The 19,600-nt window shown below is 37.4% G+C and overlaps 1 long non-coding RNA gene across 2 annotated transcripts in view; it reads right to left on the reverse strand.

Moving 5' to 3' along the window:
- LOC307181668 overlaps window positions 1-18,252 on the reverse strand; it is a 49,155-nt gene extending 30,903 nt beyond the window's left edge. The window contains exons 1-5 of one of the 2 annotated variants that reach the window (XR_013827001.1): window positions 18,108-18,252; window positions 17,220-17,348; window positions 16,169-16,218; window positions 11,119-11,209; window positions 111-262 (exon numbers count right to left, since the gene is read on the reverse strand). This is a non-coding gene — a long non-coding RNA (uncharacterized lncRNA). Of the gene's footprint in view, window positions 1-110; window positions 263-1,992; window positions 2,083-11,118; window positions 11,210-16,168; window positions 16,219-17,219; window positions 17,349-18,107 lie in introns of those variants that run through there. The other variant, XR_013827002.1, reaches the window with a different exon arrangement.
- Between the last annotated feature and the right edge of the window lie 1,348 nt (window positions 18,253-19,600).

Below are 19,600 nucleotides of genomic sequence, written 5' to 3' on the forward strand. Positions count from 1 at the left end.
ATAAAATTCAAGGCTGAAATGAACCCTCTGGAATTTTTCTGTTAAACATAAACAATGAGAACACATTTAACTGGAAGGCTTTACCTAACAAACGAATAATAATAACTTACCTATATTTCAGCCTTACTGAATGCAGATTGCTGAACCTCCACCCAAGTGGGGCGGGAGTGGAGAGTTTGCATTTCCAAGTTGTTCCCAGGTGATGTTGATGCTGCTGGTATAGGCACCACATGTTGAGAACTGAATCCTGGGATATCATCAGCTGATGTGAATAAAGGACAGAAAGCTCCAGGTTAGTACCAATTCTAGATCATTACCAATTCCAGGCCCTTTCCCTCCAACCTATTTTAAGGATATTATTGTCTTCCTCTCCCTGTCGTTGTCAACCCCACACAGGCTGGCACCTCCTAGCCAACCATCACTGGGACACAGGAATCACAGGTTTTCTTTATTCCAAGACTTGACAATTTTTCTATATTTTTTATCTTTTTATGAGGCCATCTAGTTTTCATAGCTCCTTTAATGCTTCATCTTCAGCAAAATCATCCACAACTCAGCCTCTTCATACTCACATCTACACCTGGATCCTGTCTTCACCCAGAATTCTTATTGTAAATAAATAATGCAGAAACACTATACTCTCATCAGAAACTTCTACATTTCTTTTTTATGCAAACACCTCTGTTATAGCTATTCTTCAAGCGAATGTGTTTTTAAAAAAGTGATTTTTCGTACCACTATTCTAATAATACTAAAAACAATACTACCGCCATTTATTAAGTACTTGCTATGAGTTAGTTATTAAAGAAAAGCTTGCACCAGAGAAGATGGGCATAGAGAAGTTTATTTTATTTTGATACTATGGCTAGCAAAAGAGGAGAGACCACAGACCAAGTCTGGAAACTCAGTTCTGCTGAAACAAAAGGCAGGAGAGATTTTACAAGCTGAGATAGAGGATAGTTGGAGGATCTGTATTTGCTAACAGGTTTTACCCAAAAGAAAAGTAAATTTTCTCCAGGCAAGAGAAAGTTTTACAACTAGGAGCAAGATGCCCACTGAGGCTCCCACTTTCCCACAGAGACTGGGAGGCAGAGGTGCTTCTTCCTTGATTAAATTTCAAAGGGATGGCCCCAGGGTCCAGAGACTTTTAAAAATATTTAAATCTCAAAGGGGCAGAAAAAAAGTTACAATACCTAGTTCTCTAAAGTAAATGCTATAGGAAAAAGGAGGTCAGGGGCCCTGAGTCAGGAAAAGGCCCATATATAGTTTGGACAAGCTAAGGGGAAGGTTAAGGCTATCTTGGTCATAGGCAGTGGGTTAAAGAATTTAATAATAGTGATAACAATAATAGCTAGCATTATTGAGATATAATTAAATGCCAGGAATTGTACTAAACATGTTATATGTGTTGTCTCATCTAATCTGATCAACACTGTGAATATTTATTGTCCCCAATGATGAAACTGAGGTTAAGGGTACTAAGCAATTTTCCAATATCTCATACTTTAAATGGGAGAGCCAGGATTTTGTTACTGTTTGCTCTGACTCCGAAGGCTGTGCCACATACTTCCCCTATTATCAGCAATACTTCCTGAAACCGTGCCCCACAGAGTTAACAGAAGCTGTTAACAGAAATTCTTGAGCTCATCTTACAGAACAACAGGTAAGGGAACAGCCTGTTAAAACCCCTTTGCTTAAAAACTGCCTTCATTGATTAAGTTCGCTTTCATTTTTTCTTTCCTTTTCTTCCCCCCTCTTTTTTTTTTTTTTTTTTTGCGGTACGCGGGCCTCTCACTGTTGTGGCCTCTCCCGTTGTGGAGCACAGGCTCCGCATGCGCAGGCCCAACGGCCATGGCGCGCAGGCCTAGCCGCTCCGCGGCATGTGGGATCTTCCCGAACGGGGGCACAAACCCGTGTCCCCTGCATTGACAGACGGACTCTCATCCACTGCGCCACCAGGGAAGCCCTCCCGTCTTCTCTTTAATTGCATACCTTTCCAGCTTCTGGCAGCCCCGCTGTTTTACAGGAACTTGGAGTCAGCTTATCCGTGAGAACCAGCTAGGGCTGGTTGCAACCACTGCGCTTAAAACGGTCCTGGTGACGTCAGAGGCCGGAAAACTCCACCCTCCAATCACGCTCAGCGCCTCTATTTTGAATATGCAGAAGCTCCCAAGAAGATGCACCTGCTCAGAACACGGATTGCCTCACCTTCCCTGCCTCCCATTACCTTTCTGCACTACTAAGACCTCCCTGCTTATCCCATAAATATCCCAACATCCTCGCCTTTCGGGAGGCAGTTCTGAGACTTGTTCTCCGGTTTCCTTGTGAATCAGCTGTTTGTCGGCTATAAACCTTAGCAACTCAGAGTTCGGGTTGCTGTCCGTTGGACAAAGGGACCTGGTTTGGTAACATTTTTGAGTCTAAGTTGCTGTTGAATATATTCGTTGAGAAACTACATCTTTTGAATGAAATAGTTTAACTTAGGGCAGTTGGTGAAGAAAAAAATAATAATGTGCCTAATTAGAAAATACATTTTGTTTAAGAAAAACATTAATGAGCCTTTATTACTGGAAAATTATACCTGCTAAAAGAAAATTCCTTCAATACTGTCTTCCCATGAAAATGTTTGAGAAGTTCTCATCAGATATTATTGCATGGTAGCAGTAAAAATATTTAAATAGGGGTGAAATGCATAAAACGAATCAGCATGCAAGAGTAGGAAATCCAGTTCATTTTCTAGCGAATAAAAAGAAAATTTAATCTATGTAAATAAATAATTTACATAATACAAATAAAAGATATTTCCTGGTATTTTTTACTGGTATTGTATGAGACTTCTTACCCAATCCTACATATTGTATCTTTTTCCCCTTATATAGATAACATCAAATTTATGCTAAAATTTAATCCATAGATATGACTATACATATCTACACATTATGATCATACAATTATTCTGGTTTCAGACTAACAAAGTTAGGATGTTTGTGTTTTCTATAATTATCTCTGTATGAATTTCCTTTTCTAGTAAAAAAAATTATATGTAAAATGCTTTTTTAAATGTCACCTTTCTTGGTGCTGCCATTATTTTTATTATTATTTATTGTTAGTAACATGTTTGTCCTTCCTGAGGAAATTACATTGCAAAATGCCAGCACACAGTGCACCACGGATCTTCAGCGCAATGAATGAATTACTAGAAAGCTACAGGTACATACAAATGGCACATCTTCAAGATAAGGTTCTATATAGAAAACTACATACTTGGATTATGTTTTTGATGTAAATCTTTGATTTAAGAAAAATTGTTACGACTAAAAATCTATTAATGGGACTTGTTTAAAATTGGTACATTCAGAATTTCACTTAAATGTTAATGCATAAAACCTTCTTCCATTATTGTGATTCCACAGATTCTCTTAGTCATTTCCGATATTTAACTGAGTCATGCTTGGCCAAAACCTGATATTTCTTTACAGGTAGTAAAGACTTCTATGTTTTTGTTTGTTTGTTTGTTTCCCCTACCTATCCAACCTTGGAGCCATTCTGAGATGAGTGGCAGTCCTTAGAACATTAAAAAGAGAGGGAGGGGGCTTCCCTGGTGGCGCAGTGGTTGGGAGTCCGCCTGCCGATGCAGGGGACACGGGTTCGTGCCCCCGTTCGGGAAGATCCCACATGCCGTGGAGCGGCTGGGCCTGTGAGCCATGGCCGCTGAGCCTGCGTGTCCAGAGCCTGTGCTCTGCAACGGGAGAGGCCACAACAGTGAGAGGCCCGCGTACAGCAAAAAACAAAAAAAAGAGAGGGAGGGAATTTCTCAGCTAAGGCTAAATGAGAATTTCCTAAGTAGGAAAATAATATCTTTTTAACCAAGAAATAAACAAACTGTCCCAGACACAATAAGTAAGCAGTATTTTAGTGCACTCAGTCCTCTGACTGCCTGGACTACCTTGTTAACCAGTTGTAGACCATATGTGATCATCTTTTGTTTTCTCATCTTCTACTTCCACTCCTTTCCATTTGAAGAAAAACATGGTGCATTTTTCCTGTCACATTCTTTTCCTCCTGTAGCAGCCCTAAACCACTGAAATCGTGACACAGTACAGTAGTTGAAGATTACTCATTGAGTTTAATTAACCCCTGCTTGCTGAAATGTAGTTTTAAACCTTTGTTCATAGTTTTTCAATTGCTCTTATCAAACCTTCAGGGTTTAAAGAGCCTTGGGCTGCCAATAGATTACTAGGAGGGGAAAAAAGCTACCGCCACATCTTCAGGGAATACAACCTGAGTGTAATACCTTCATAATCACTTCTGTCAACATTTTATAAGTGAAATCTCTTATCCTCAAAGAATGTTAAGGTACTATTTGTTAATTAGTGTCTATAGTTTTTCCTCAGTGAAAAAATAAGCATATGTCATCTGAACAACTTGTGTTTAGAAAATATTTTTTAGCTCCTATTTTTAGAAATCATTCAGCTATTGATTTAAAAAAAAAAGTCTGGCATGGATCCATAAAAATCATTTCTGACCTATCAGAGTTCATATATTCATAGGGCATTATCAAAATTGGCTCTAAAAGTGACTGTGGTATAATTCTGAGTGGCAACAAAAATGTCCGATAATTATTCCTTCTCAGTGGCTGAGGCCAGCATATTTAGCCACAAGTGATTTGCAAACCTGTCAGCCATTTTCTCCCCTAAAAGCAATAAGTACACGTCCACTCAGGAGTTTGTTTTGGATTTATCTGTGTTGACCAAGCACTCAAACTATGAGTGAACAAGTGCTGAGATGAATTTTGAACATTTATACGATCTTCAGACTAGCAATTAAAGTCTGATTTGGACAGCTTTATTCACACACTTATAGTTTCTATTTTTACTAATTGATATTCCCATATACACAAATAAGATTTTAAATTAAGTAGCTAAAGAATCAGATATTTTACATATAAATGTTAGTGATCTGAAATGACCCACCACTAAGTTAACTGATCCAAAATAATATTGAAAATGCTTTTATTCATCAATACTAGATGCAGAAGAAAACCAAAACACCCAGACCTAGGAATTATTAGACCAAGAATAAATTCAAGATGTTAAAATTTTCAAATTATAGCTAATATTAGCAATGAGAATCATTAATCTGAGGCTTTTCTGCAATAACTACTATCACTATTGTTTTTTTCATTATTTTAAATGCTTAACCAACAAATAGCATTTTTCAGTCTCTAAACAATCTATGCCAACATCAATACCATTAAATTTAATCCTTTCTGTGATAGAATAGGAATGGCAGATCTGGCTCTTCATCTCTGATAAATCTCAGAAATGCTATGTGTACTAAGCAGCGCCACTCAGAACTAGCTATATCACAATTGCCTGAGAATATGGAAAAAATATAGATGATAGTGATAGATATAGATGGAGATATAGACGAAGATATGTATCAGTTCTAGATATATATAAGATCTAGATCTCTCTTGAGATCTCTCTCTCTAAAGAAAGAGATCGATCCATCTAGATGAAGTTATATAGAAGCTGTTTCTATATATCATCTAGATCATTCTATCTCTCACTCTAGATATCTAGAGATATAGTTACATGATGACCGATAGGTAAACAGATAGACAGACAGACAGACTCCAGACTCCTCACACACCTCTACTTTCCTCACTGCAATTATCCCTGGAAAGATTAGGAGAGATTACATTAGCTTCTCCTACCAAGTTGACTTGTAAATTAGAGGAATGGCCACAACTCTCAATAATTCTGATTCACTAGAGCTAGGGAGGCTGAGGAATCTATAATTTTTTATAAGATCCCCAAGTATCTCTGATGTACAGCCAAATCTGGAAACCTGTGAATTAGAGTACGTGGCATTTCTCAGGAAATTTTCTGTCTCCTTAATTGTATTACTCAATGTAGAATTTACCATTTTGGTTCCACAAGTAAGAAACAGAAGACATGGTAGTTAGATATATAATCACAGATGTTAGGTACAAAGTCTAGGTGTGTTTGCTGTGTTCAGATTAGTCTCATATAATTAATTCTTATTGTTGGGAGGAAAAATTATCCTTCTATTCTTCTAGATCCTGTGGCTGATATAACAATTAAAATGACATATGAAAGATTAACAAGAGAAAAATGAATTTAACTATGTATATAGGGGAGCCCCATAAAGATAAGAGATTCAAAAGGCAGCCAGGCAATTGAGAGATAAAACTTCTTGGGCTAAGGAAAGGGGTAGAGGTCTGGGATACAAAGAAGGGGAAGACAAGTCACAGGAAGGTGAGAGGAAGAAGTGTTTGGTAAACAAAGTTTGCCCTGGTATGCAAATAAGTTTCTTAGGTAAAAAGTTATTTTTGGTAGTAGCTCTCCTCCCAGTATAGGCCCCTTTCCAATGTAAATTCTTTTAGTACTGCAGATTTTCCCCACAAATGGGGAAATTTATATTTCTTTTAGGTAGTCAGGGGGAAGAAGGGCTTTTCCTGAGTCAGCTCAGTCTTGATTGCCTTTAGTTTGAAGTAATCCTCATGGGAAAGTGGCAAATTTGGGGAAGACTTATTCTTGAATAAGCACTTTTCATGTAAACACTATGTATGATTTAAGTGCAATTATTCTTATGATATAGTTAAGAAATATGCCCCATTTTGTAAGCAGATAGGGTAGGGGATCCCCAGAGACAGACCACCAAGCATGGCTTTCTCGACATAAGAGAAACCATTTTTGGCCTAAGCCATTTCGTTATCTAAGCCTAGCCAAATGCTTGCCCTTGAATAGGTCTCAGTAATTAATAATCTTAAGGAAAGTAAGGGAATGCAGAAACAAAGGAAAAGCAGTCAAGAAACGATAGTTCAGTGATAAAACTAAGTCCTAGTTTCTCCGTAAGAGATATACATACCAATCTGATACATGTCTTTGAGTCCTGCAGGAACTAAGGTCTCCATGATGTTGACCCCCGTGACTTCAGTCAACTAAAGCTTGTACTATGTCGACCTTGGACCCAATTCTATGCTAAATTCTCCTCTGCCCCAGTCCCTCCATGAATATGCATGTACCCTTAGTTTAAAACTTCCCCAATTTTGCTGTTTAGAGAGACACTGTTTGGGAAAGATTCCCAGTGTTCTCCTTACTTACTGCAAGTAATAAATTCTTCCCTCTCCAGATCTTTGGCTTGGTTGTGTCTTTGGCACCAAGGCATGAACCCAGTTTTACTATAATTTCTCACTGAGATAGAAAAGAAAAGAAGCTACAAAATGATATACCACTTGGTGCTAGATCTACATAGAGCAGTCAGAATACCCTTCAAAATAAATAGATATTTGAGAACAGTTGGGAAGAGAATAAGATTTAGGATAAAGCCACTTTTACTTCTTTTATTTTATTTTTTTGGGGTTTTTTTTGTGGTATGCAGGCCTCTCACTGCCGTGGCCTCTCCCATTGCGGAGCACAGGCTCCGGACGGGATGCACAGGCCCAGTGGCCATGGCTCACGGGCCCAGCCGCTCCACGGCACGCGGGATCCTCCCGGACCGGGGCACGAACCCGTGTCCCCTGCATCAGCAGGGGGACTCCCAACCACTGCACCACTAGGGAAGCCCCACTTTTACTTCTTTTAAACATACATAAAGAATGGTGTATTTTTTTCAGTTCTATACTTACATGTAAATATATAAATATATAAAAGGAAAGTTTGATAGATATATGTTAAATTTACAAGAGTAAGAAAAATATGAACTGAGGATAAGAAACATAGTGAAAATAGTAATAAAAAGAGAACAAATAAAGGGACTTTGTGACCAACATAATAGCATTTCATGAAATAGAGTAGAATCAACTTAATTCTGTGAATCTGAGTTTAAAATATTAGAAAACAATATCCATAATATGAAAACAGAAGGGCTTTATTTCCTATACCATAGTACCTGTTGACAGTAGTGTAACTCAGCAGGACCCTATGGGGCCTTCCTGGGACAGACCACTCCCCCCATGTCCTCTGCCTGCCTCTCATTTGTAGAAAAGTTGTAGTTTCCCAGGCCTCCCCTGAGTCACAAAAGCCTGGCTCAAGAATTAATGACTGAACGTGAAACCGAGCAGGACCCTGTCGGGCTCCTGGGCACAGAAGCCTTTCTGTGTCCCCCATTTCTTGTTTGTAGGGAATAGACTTCAGCCTCCATGACCTCCCCTGTGTTCCAAAGGGCAGATTCAGGACAGTTGCTAATCAGGGAAGGGAGGGGATGCAGAGACAAGGGAGAACACCATCTGAGGTCAGATTAAAGGAAACAGAGAAGCTCATCAGCAGACTACCTGAGGTCAGATTAAGGGAGTACAGGTCCTGCACCCACCCTGATCCCTATCAGCAACCCCACCCTTGAACCATTGTTATCAAACTACTCACCAAATTCCCCTGGGTTGGGACACAGTTTTTGAGGCATAAGCCTGCTGTGTCCCCCTTTGCCTGGCAAAGCAATAAAGCTATTCTTTTCTACTTCACCCAAAACTCTGGTTCCAAGATTCCACTTGGCACTAGTGCAGAGAGGCTGAGTTTTCAGCATCAAAAGGTTGTGAACATGGAGCAACAAAAATAGCAGTTGGGCCAGGAGAATTGGTTAGAATTTAAGCAGTAAATCAGCCATGTGGCAGTCACAGAGTCTTTGGTTCTTCCCTGAAGTACCTAGACAATAGTATCTGATGCACATTCCTGAGTTCTTTTACAGAGGCTAAACCCCCAACCAAATAGAAGAAGTTAACAACTTGATGACCATGAGCACACAGCCCCCAGACCTACTGGAGCGGAAGGATTGATAATGTTAACCCCTGTGACACTTCCCTGTTTCCTCACCATCAACCAATCAGAGAATTGTGCATGAGCTGATCACTTACCCCGCAACCCCCTCCCTCACCTTGCCTTTAAAAATGCCTCCCTGAAACCCATCAGGGAGTTTGGGTTTTTTGAGCATTAGCTGCCCTGGATTCCTTGTCTGGCCCCTAACAAGGATTCCTTGTTAACCCCTGTAACACTTCCCTGTTTCCTCACCATCAACCAATCAGAGAATTGTGCATGAGCTGATCACTTACCCCGCAACCCCCTCCCTCACCTTGCCTTTAAAAATGCCTCCCTGAAACCCATCAGGGAGTTTGGGTTTTTTGAGCATTAGCTGCCCTGGATTCCTTGTCTGGCCCCTTGCAGTAAATGCTGCACTTTCCTTCACCACAACCTGGTGTCAATAGATTGGCTCTACTGTGCAAGGGTGAGCAAACTCAAGTTTGCTAGGTCTACAGGTCTTATTGATTTAGTGACATAAGTACCATAGTATGTACCATGTGAATTTTAAAAGGATTTTAATTTTACAACTGGCATCAAGAGCTCCACTCAGGGTAAGAATCATCTTTATTTAGTAAATATCATGATAGGCCACATTAAATGAGGGCTGTCTGTCTCAAGAACCTGATTGATAGGAAATGAGACAGTAAATCTAAAGATAGGTAATTGAGTCTACATAAAAGTTAGCAAGAAACATATAGCTCTTTTAAAAGAAGAGGAAAGGAGGTTGGAGGTCTAAGATGGAAGCAGGGAATCAAGGGGGGGGAGGGAGAACAGAGCATGGCCCCAAACTGGAGCCCGAAGATAAAGGTGGCCAGCGAGAAAATGCCAGTGGTGAGATACCCAACAGACTTTTTTTTTAAACAACAAAAAAGTTCAATATTCAATTTAGTTTTGTGGTGTTTCAACATAAACACCTACCTTGCTCTGAAAACTCGTAGGCAAATTCAGCCTAATGTTGGTGATATTTGAAAGATAAAGAAGTTAGGCTAATTTTCAAAGCTTAGAGAAGCCTGCACAGAGCAAAGAAATTCCACAAATGGAACTAATTCTAAAAGAGTAGGGCTAGAAAAGAAGGCAGGAGAAATATGTCTGTCCTCTGTCCTTGATCCTCAAACACACCCCTACTCCCCCACCCACAGTTATTCTGGGAGAGATTAAGACAGATTCCAGGACCTCCCCCTACTAGTTCACATGTGAATTACAGGAATGACCAGGACATTTTAAGTCCATAATAATTTTTCACATATTATCTCATGTGATTCTCACATAGACAAATTAAAGATTAGAATATTATAATTCAGATAGGAGAAATGGTTATGGAACATGTGACACATTTAGGAAGGTATAAATAAAAACTAAACAATTTAACACAAATCTTCTAACTTACAGCCCCATATTCTCTTAGCTACACTACCTCCAAAAATTACTAGGGAAGAAATATTCATCAGTTTCAAAATAAACGTTTAGATGTTCTATTTTTTTGAATCAGTGTGTAAACAAGCTCCTTAAAATTTTATTTTAAAAGCAAGATAGCATTCTCTTCCTGATTTGTGAACATATTTTAGAGGTTGTTTTTTTCCCTATTATTCCAGTAACAGAATGCTGTAAATAGAGTCTAAGATGGTTCTGCTTCAACAAATGGCTCTGCTAGTCACAGCACAGACCCAATATGCATTAACTTTGCATGGCATGAATATAAAAATACTCCTCAGAGGCTAAAATTGAGTAAACACATAATACAACAGGGACAATATCCATGTTTTAAATCTATATTTATAGGTAAAATTTGATAAAACCCTGGCAAGTATTTGCCAAATTCATAAAACAGACTTATCAAATTAATTAAATCTAAATTTGACTAAAGTAACAGGTCAGTTTGATCAAAATAGATCTTAGTTCTACAGATAGATAAAATCTTAATGATAGTTAATTTTTATCAAATCCTGATGTATGCCTAAATACCTTATAACCTATGTCCATCAAAGGCCTGGGATTTAAATTCTGAGGGGCATAATATTCTTTAACAGAACCTACAGACCTTCTGTGAGAAGACAGAATAAGAAGTGCATGACATCTAGTGGTAGTTGCTGCAGTAACAGTTGTTATTTGGAAATTTGCTTTGTTTTAAAAGGCATACCTTGGAGATATTGTGGGTTCAGTTCCAGGCCACCGCAATAAAGCAAATATAAAGAGAGTCGCAGAATTTTTTGTTTCCCATTGCATATAAAAGTCATGTTTTACTATACTGTAGTTTATTAAGTTTGCAATAGCATTATGCCTTAAAAAATGTACATACCTTAATTTAAAAATAATAACCATCATCTGAGCTTTCAGCAAGTCATAATCTTTTTGCAGTAGTAACATCAAAGACCACTGATCACAGATCACTATAACAAATAAAATAATAATGAAAAAGTGAATATTTCGAGAATTACCAAAATGTGACACAGACATGAAGTGAGCAAATGCTGTCGGAAAAATGGCACTGATAGACTTGCTCTATGCAGGGTTGCCACAAAACTTCTTTTATAAAATTTTCAATATCTGTGAAGTGCAATAAAGCAAAGTTCAATAAAATGAGGTCCACCTGTAATACACAGTTCTGTACAGTAGGTTTGAGCTACTTATTTACAATTTCTTTTTTTTCTCATTACTGCCATTATAGATTCATGACATATGAAAGCCATAGGGTCTTTTCATACAACTTTGGTCATACGGTAGTTCAGGCCCATACCGCGAAAGAATGCATAGCATGTTGTTTCCCAAACACACTTTTCCCTTTGTTTCCTTTAAGTACGTTCCTTCTAAATACACAACATAGAATCACCATATTTCTCATCTCATAAAATCAATTATTTTCCACATTTTAATGTGTTGAAAACTATTTCAAAGGTAACAAGTTCAAACTGAAATCTTATATTTCATTTTAGGTGCAAGCTATTCTAGTTAAACAAATAGAAAAGAGCCACACCCTTATTATTTATAGCTCTTATTTTCAAGCCAATCAATACATTTGTGAAAAACGCAAATGCACGAAGAGACTTAGGGGAAGAGCATTAAGTGATGAAAATAATAATAATAACAGCTAATATTTATTGTGAGCATACCATCTGCCATGTAAGTGTGACATAAGTGATTTACCTATATTGTTTCATTTAATCCTCACAAAAACTCTTTGAGATAAGGTACTGTCTTTATCTGCATTTTTAGATGAGAACACTGAGGTTTAAAAGGTTTGGCAACTTGTCTAAGGTCAAAGAGCTAGGAAGGGCTAAGGATTGTCTGACTCTAGGGCCCAATTTTTGACTGCTATGTTGCAGTGAACACGTAGTTTCGAATCCGATTTCACTCACTCATTCATTCTTTCTTTAATTTATGCAGCAATATTTATCAAGTGCTTAGTATGTGCCAAGAAAACGTCTATATGCAGGGAACACATTAGTAAAATGATATTTAAGCAGAGACTTTATGGAAGTTAAGAACAAGCCTTCCTAGTCCCTAGGAAACCAAAGTGAGGAGGAATATTTATAAACAATAACAATGGCAACAAAGGGTAGGAAGAGAAGAAAGAGAAAATAATTTAAGTGGGGTATAAGATAGGAGAGCAAAGAGGAAAACTCTCGGCATATATTACTTCAAAATCTCCTGTGATTTAAGTGCTTTGGGACCGGTGACAAGATGGCATATTTTTGCAGGGTGGCCTTAGTATTGTTTATTACAAATTCTAGGAAGTATTCCAAAAATACTTTCTTGGTTCTAAAAATACTCCCTTTACTTTATCTGGTTCCTCTATGCAATATCTTTCCCAGTGGCCATCACATATTTGATGTTTGGGCAGTGCATGTTTTTCTCTCCTTGGAACTCTGTTCAAAGCAAGTTTTCTAAAAGGAAGAGAGTGATAATAATTCTAGCAGATGCAAATGTGTGTATTTGAGCTGATGAGGATTAAAAGACAATCAGCAGTCACAGAAGACAGACCTTTTAAGCAAACTGATGACATCATTCTCTTTCTTTGACTGTATAGTTTCCTGCTTATTGATAAAAAAATGGGTTACAAGATTAGCATATGGAAGAAAAAGACATATTGAAACTACTTTGTACAGACACTTATTCAACAACTAATTAGATCTTGGATGAAAGTTATTTTTTTCAGCTTGCTAAATATGCTTCCCTACTGGGGTTAAGAATTCCAGTTAACAACTCTATTTATAGCTAATAGAAAATGTTCAAAGGGCTGCATCAGCTTGCCCCACAGTCTATGTGATTCTGTGGATAAATCACCATGAGTAAAGCCATGCAATCTTAAAATGATCTATCACAACTGAAAATCAATATATCAAGCACATAAAATAATGTAGGATATAATTCACTTGCCAAGTAATAAATTACACATGCATATCAATGCCACATGTAATGCAATGCCTCATAAAAAAAAGCTTAAACTTCTTAAAATATATGATTAATGAAACTAGCACAGCCTGAAAAATACATATTATACTGCTTACACTAACCAATATATTATACTCAGAGTTTTATGCTTCTGAGAAATGGCATTTACATATACAGTATCAACAGTGCAGATAAATCAGGATCTCTTGCGCTGAAGTCCAATTCTTTGGGTAGTGATTCATGTTTCACTTTTAAAAAATGGTGACTTACACTAATGTATTTCTCATAAAATATTTAATACTGCCTACAATTATTGCCAAAACTATGTTCTAACCCTCTCTATCAAGATATCTATAGAAATGCTCCCAAAGCAATAATAAATTTGTGAACTTTGATATTTTATAATAAAGTGACAATATTTCAAACACAGAAAAATCTTGTGCTACAAACCTGAACCTCATCCTCGGCCTACCCATCTGCTGTAGATACCCACACTAATAATGCATGGAGTGCGGAGAATTTACTGGTTTGATCTTGGATCTATTCCATTCCACATTCTGCACTGACCTCAGTATTCATGAATGTAACCAAAAATACCTTTTCGGAGAATTCTTATTAGCAAGTATTGACAATGTTGAAGCTCACCTGAGCCCCATACTTCTGGAAAAAAGTGATGGTGAAGAAATCCCCCACCCTTTTGTGTCCCAGGAAACAATTACTGCAAAGAATCACTCTTCCCCATGTCACAGATAAGATTGTTTCTCTGGTTTACCCATGGCAAGGCCAAAGACAGACTCTCCAAATCCCAGTCTTTGTCTCATAAATGATTAGCTGAACTGTGGATCCCCATTGACCAATCTGGACTAAATGCTTCCTAATTTAAATTGATCAACCTTTAGTCAGGCTTCAGCACTTCCCCCAGGTCCCTAAACTCTGGCCCATCCTTGAGCGTTAAGAAAGCATTAGAATACTGAACAACCTCTCCTTAACTGCTCCTCCTGGGAAAGACTGTCCCACCATGCCACCTACTCATCCTCAAGTTTGTTCCTCCCTATAAAAGAAAAGCATTGGGCTTGCCTGGTGGCGCAGTGGTTGAGAGTCCGCCTGCCGAGCCATGGCTGCTGAGCCTGCGCATCCGGAGCCTGTGCTCCGCAACGGGAGAGGCCACAACAGTGAGAGACCAGCGTACCACAAAAAAAAAAAAAAAGCATTTTCTGCCTGACCTTTGAGACCCTTACAGCTCTCCTGAGTGGGCGTGTCCTCCCTATTGCAATAGTTCTCCTTCCCCTATTGCGATAGTCTTTTAGAATAAAGTTTCTCCTTACCAAAGTCAGGATTTGTCTTTTTATTTGACAGCATCAAAAGTATAGAAAATAAACTATTGTTACTGAAAGCTGAAAATTTTTTTGTTTAATCTCTAATTGCTATATTAGAACATTGCTTTTTTTTGTAACAGCTTTATTGAGATACACTGCATATACCATAAAATTTACCCTTTTAAAGTGTATAATTCAGAGGTTTTTAGAATATTCTGAGAATTGTACCACTATTACCACTAGGATATTGCATTTTGAACTATGTCAGTAAAGTAATAAGCTAGTGTTTCATTTGTCTTTAAAAATAATACATAAAAAATTTTATGCAAACATAATTTCTATACTCATTACCACTTTTCTTGAGGTTGAAATTTTTACCACAAACATATTTATGAATATAATGTCATTGCCTCTTTTTTATTGTTATTTTCCAACTTGTATTTAAAATATTTTAGTTCCATTCATGCACCATTCTACAAATATTAACATATATTATTATATTTCAGGCACTTTGCTAAACCTCACTAATTTATTTAAAGGAAAAATACAAGGTACTATGAGATTCCATAAACAGGGCAACCTGATCTAGTAGGGGGAGGTGGGGATTGATCAGAGAAGGCTTTCCTGAGAAACAAAACAAAACAAAACCATTTGGTATGACCTCTAGTTAACTTGGAAAGGGGTCAGAAGTCAGTTGGTGAGAGATCTGGAAAGAAGTTCCATGAATAGAAAACAGCAAATGCCCATGGGCCAGAATGAGGTTGACAGGTCTGGGTCAAGAAGAGGTACAGACCAGTGAGGTCTGCGATCAGAATGAACGAGGCAGTCATACCATGCAGGACTGCGACGTGTCAAGTATTTGGGGTTTTCTCTCAAGAACAAAGGGAAGTCACTGAACAGTTTTTTGCAGGGCAGAGACAGAATGAGATTTGCATTTTAAATAGATCACTCTGGCTCTGCTGCTGAAAAGAGATTGGAGGCGCAGGCAAGAGAGGCTGCGTGAAGAATACCATTAAGGCTACGTTTTCAGTCCAGCGATTTGGATCACAAACAGTTTTTTTTATCATAACTATACAATATAATGTTCTTGTTATTTATGATCTTCATCAGAGAGAAGCAGTTTCACAATATGACGCCCTCAGACTTTGGTTTTGGCCAACCAAATTTGAAAGGCACTATATGTGCCTGTCGGCAGAAAAGCCTTTCCCAGAGCTCCCGTGTGTTGGGTGAATTTGCCAAGTTTCATGGCAGGACCATCTGTGCAAAAATTCTCTGCTTTTTCTAGCACATTTAGCTCTGTGGATCTGTTCAGAATAAGCCTCAAAATGCTGTTTCATTATTTCATTTCAGTTTCAAGCAGAGGAAAAAAATTTGAGAGCTCCTTTAAATGGTTTACTCTGAGTTAATTTTAATTTTTGCTCTTTTATTTTTATCAGTATAATTTCCAAAATAGGTGGTGCTAATTACCAACTGATATCTGTTGAGCATATAATTTTTAAACTTCAACTTCTTCTAAGGTTTCCCATATTAATAATGAAATCAATGATTCTATGCTAGGCCTTCCCTGTTTCATTCTGGCCCTTTCTATATGAATGAAATATAGCAAATCAGGTATATTTCATATTTACTTACGATAAATACCTGAATTTCTGTAATGAATCATTGTAGACTCAAATCTTCAATGTAGTTTCCTAAGAAAACAATGTGGTGAAGATATTGTGAATAAGAACATAGAGCTACAAAGTTATTCACAAGATATATTTCTGTGTCTAAAGAAATAACAGATATGAATTTCTGAAATGGAAGCCAAGTTTAAGTTCAGGATTTTTCTTACAAAAGCAGTACAAATTATTAACTCATGCTTTTCCAAATCACAAGTAAAAAATATATTGTGTGTGTTCTTTTCAAATTTGGAATTCATGATTTAGCACTTAATCCATATATACAATTCAGTATTACAATTTAGGGTATGATTCCATATTGCTAGTTATTTCTAGAATAAAACAAATATTTATAAGCATTCAAAAGTGTTCATAAAGTAAGTTTAATGACTACCTTATGTATATATTGTCTAAAATTTTTAATGACAGAAAATAAATATTAGATTATTTCCTCACCCCACGGCAGATTAGATCTTAAGGAAAATGAGGTTTTTTAGCTAGGTCCTTTGGTAGGTAGACTGAAAGTATGAGAGTATAGGAAAAAAGAATAGAATCTTCCAGAAAGCTCTAGTTGCAGGAGGAGAAAGCATGAACTGTTATGGTTATACCTAGGAAGGGGAGGAGGGAGAGAGGCTAGAAAAAGGTTTTAGAAGGGGAAGATAGAGTGCAAGTAGGAAAATGACTACAAGAGCTACCGTATGAAAGGAACTGTGGTGGAAGTCTGGCATTTAAAGAGGATTTTTATGATGTCCTCTCTTCTCCACTGCTACATAAAAACTTCATTAAAAATATCTATCATCCATTAAGGTTTTAGGAGTCAGGTGTATGCTTTTCTTGTATGTATTTATGTGTTTCCCTTTGAGTGTATGTTTTGGGGCAGGGTATTATGTAAAGTCTGTTAAGCTTGACCCCTGGGAGGCTCAGTTGCTCTTGGGCTAAATTCAGGAAACATGAAAATTAGCAAAGGTAGGTTTTTTAAAACAAAAATCAACCCCTGAGATTTGGTTTGCAAAATATAAATAAATCATTACCAGGTTAAACCTAGGGAGTGGTCTGGGCCAAAGACTTAGAACTCCAATACACCAATAGTTCAAAACCTCGCTCTACCTTTCAGGATGCAGAGGTCTTGCTCAAACGATTTAGCCAGTCAGTTTTGGCATCTACAAAATGGGAGTGAGAAAATGATAAAACCAGGTATGTAAGGATTAAAGGATTAAAGTAAGGATTAAAGTGGATAACACATACGAAATCCTCAGTACAGTATTTGGAAAATAGTATTTGCTCAATAAATGGTGGCTCATATTATTTTAATTAACTTTCTAAAAGAGAATCGACATTTTTGTGATGCATATGCTGCTTTAAGACTTTGACTTTTCTAAGTAATATAATTTTCTCAAAAACAAATAATAGTTTAAAATAGTAGAATACCCATTCAAGTATTTACGCTAAGAGAAATAGATATCAGCCAATGCCTAGCTACCCTTTTAAGACCCAAAATACTTCACGTTATAATATACATATCATATATATTATATAATACATATTATGCATACTGCTATAAAGCCATAAGTAAAATATATTTTATAAACTATATTCATATATAGGTCAAAGGCTACACACACACACACACACACACACACACACACACATACACAGAGATTTTAAGAAAATAGGCACTTTTGCTGTTTAGAAACATCATGGTACACAAATCACTATTCTACTCAGGTTCCCTAAGCAACCCCACACATCTGTTCCCTCTCAACAATACCATCTTCTTCACAATGAAACAGGAATATCCTTCAGTCCTATTCTTCACAAGTTAATTTCTAATCATCCTTCTTTCCTATGATCTCTTAGAAAGTTTTGGGGCAAATTTTGTCCCAAATCAACCCTCTATTTTGTAGTAGTTCTCTCCTTACCCTTCATCTTCCACCTTACCCCCACCTCTGCCATCACTTTTCCTTTCAGTGGAATTTGTTCTATTTACTCTCTTTCTTCAGATATTTCATCTCATGGTTAGTGGGGAGACAAATACTTTTGCAACTATTTCCTAAAATAATTTAAATTAAAAACATTTTCTAATTAAAAAAATTGTTCTCTCTTTGTTCACATTGAAAATTCCTAATTCACAAGTGCTACCTAATCTTTGAAGACTCTGTGATTCCATTCGAGGGAGTTAGAAACTATGTTCTCTGTGCTCCCAAAGTATTGTGTGCATCTTTTCATCATCCTCTGGTTTCTTTATGCACCCAAAATGCAAGCATTTTATTGACAGACTGTCCTGAAGCATTTCATATCTTCCACTCTTCCCCCTTTACCTTGTGTCTAATTATCACAGCATTGTGCTCCATCCCCAGTGTACAAAGCCTCAAACTTCCTTTCATTTGAGATTAGATGGTATTTTCACAGAAATGACCTCATTCTTTCTTGTGTGAATTGCTCTCAATATATGTGTGTTTTCTTCCATTCCACTGACCAGAACTCCTTGGCAACACCAGTCACGTGCTTTTTCCTGGACCTCATGGAAGGAAATTATACTATTATGGTCACTAACGTGTATTTTAATAGTTTTTGTGTGTGTGTGTGTGTGTGTGTGTGTGTATCTCTTCTTTCTTTCTTTCTAGAATGCAAGCTCTTTGAGACCATTAAAATTTGGAGTAAATAAAGACTCAGTTCAAATTCTGTTCTTTTTCTGCTCCTTCTATTCTCTCTTCTGAGTTAATATCATCACGTCTTTGGTTTCAGTTACCTCCTGTATGCAAATGTCTTACTGCATTTGGGCTGATATAACAAAACACAAGAAACAGGGTAGCTTATAAACAACAGAAATGTATTTCTCATAGTTCTGGAGTTGGGAAGTCCAGGATCAAGGCACTAGCATGATTGAACTCTGGTGAAGCCTTTCTCCCTTGTTCATAGCCGGCACCTTCTCACTGTGTCCTTACATGGTAGAAGGGGCTAGGGAAGCTCTCTGGATCATCTTTTACAAGGCATTAATCCCAATCATGAGGGCTCCACCCTTATGACTTACACACCTTCAAAGGACCCACGTCCTAATACCATCATCTTTGGAGGTTAGGATTTCAACATATAAATTTTGGGGAGACACAAACATTCAGATCATAGCAACAGATGACCCACAAATCTATGTTTCCAATTTAGACTTCCTTTACGAACTCTAGACCAGCTAAGAAGTGGTGACTTCTCTTCTAGGATATTTTGTGATATCCCCCCGGGATATATTTTGAACCTAATTTTTCCAAAAATGAACTCATGAACAGCCTCCAAACACTTTCCAATATTTGATATGTTCCCAGTGTTTACTATCTTAATTAATGGCATATAATTCTGCTAGTTAAATATATCAGACACTTTGGGTCATCCTTTACTTCCAAATGCATCCATCACCAAG

The sequence above is a fragment of the Stenella coeruleoalba genome (assembly GCF_951394435.1).
Source record: "Stenella coeruleoalba genome assembly, chromosome: 2".
NCBI classification, from domain to species: domain Eukaryota; kingdom Metazoa; phylum Chordata; class Mammalia; order Artiodactyla; family Delphinidae; genus Stenella; species Stenella coeruleoalba.